At 52.3% G+C, this 1,133-nt stretch overlaps 1 protein-coding gene across 19 annotated transcripts in view; it reads right to left on the bottom strand.

Annotated features, from left to right (window-relative positions):
• Positions 1-354, bottom strand: part of IGFN1 (immunoglobulin like and fibronectin type III domain containing 1) — a 41,459-nt gene extending 41,105 nt beyond the window's left edge. For all 19 annotated transcript variants that reach the window (XM_042016006.1, XM_042015994.1, XM_042015995.1 and 16 more), the window contains exon 1: positions 204-354. The gene's annotated coding sequence lies outside the window, so the exon portion shown is untranslated. The remainder of the gene's footprint in view (positions 1-203) is intronic.
• Positions 355-1,133: the final 779 nt, after the last annotated feature.

The following is a 1,133-nucleotide window of genomic DNA, read 5'->3' as shown; positions in this document are numbered from 1 at the left end:
GCAGGGTCTGTCCCTCAGTGGGATCTGTCCCTCCGCAGGGTCTGTCCCTCAGTGGGATCTGTCCCTCCGCAGGGTCTGTCCCCCCACTGTGTCTGTCTCTCCGCGGGGTCTGTCCCCCCACCTCTCCTGCCTTGTGAAGGCGATCGCACGGATCAAACACAGCAATTACGGCCGCAGGTCCGGAGCAGGGGCCCAGCACTCACCTGCGGTGTCACCCTGGGTGTCCTCTCTGGCCGAGTGCTGCGGCAGCCGCAGCTGCAGCCAGGGCTGGGCCGGGGGTCAGTGCTGGTCACACTGGGCCGGGCTGGAGCCTCCTCAGGCTCTCCCTCGGTGCCGCCTCCCTCCCGCCGCTGTCCCGGCGCGGTGCCGCCCGCGGGCGGGGCCGCCTGTCACAGGGCTGTTAGCCCGCGAGACATCCAGAGGATTGGGATTTTTATGGGCACCCGGGCACCTGCCTCCTATTCGTTATTATTTCAGTCCGTTCCAGTAATGGTGCTGAGCAAATTTGAGATGAACATAATTCTTCAGTGTTTCACAAGTCAGTGGCACGGTGCTTTGTCTGTGGATTGTGTTTCCTCTTCACAACAACTTGTTACAAACTTTGACACAACTGAAGGGCTCTCGATGTCTTGAAGGAAACTGGAGTTCAGCTGGTTTGAAACCCATTCCAGGAATAAGTAGGGTCTCTAATAGAACAGATGAATTGAACTTCAGATAAAAGTAAGTGGCCAAGCATGGTTAAAGATGAGGCTTCTTCACATACACTCATTTTTAAAAATAACTGCTTAAAAAGTCAATTTGTAAGGGATGGACAGAGCCCTTCACAGCAGCAGCTCACAGTGTTAATGTGAATTTATCTCACAGTGTTAATGTGAATTTGCAGCATACACTGAGCAGTCTGAGCCTGCACTCCTGTTACACAGCTAAGAGCAGCTGCTGTTACCTACAATCCTTTGTACACCTTTGGAATAAAACAGCTTTAAGAGGGAATTAGGAACGAAAAGGTCAGGGTGGAAATCAGACACCTCAGCAGACTTGTATTAGTAAGGGCTTCCTCTGCTGTGAGAATTTATCCAGAGTCACCTGGAGTGATGGAGATAAGTCTTGAGAAAAACAAGACAGAGGTTCAAAGT

The sequence above is a fragment of the Corvus kubaryi genome, unplaced genomic scaffold (assembly GCF_017639235.1).
Source record: "Corvus kubaryi isolate FWS band 111438036 unplaced genomic scaffold, C.kubaryi_AGA036_p1.0 split3-37355, whole genome shotgun sequence".
Lineage (NCBI taxonomy): Eukaryota > Metazoa > Chordata > Aves > Passeriformes > Corvidae > Corvus > Corvus kubaryi.
The sequence above is the reverse complement of the archived record's forward strand: the minus strand, read 5'-3'. Positions and strand labels throughout refer to the sequence as shown.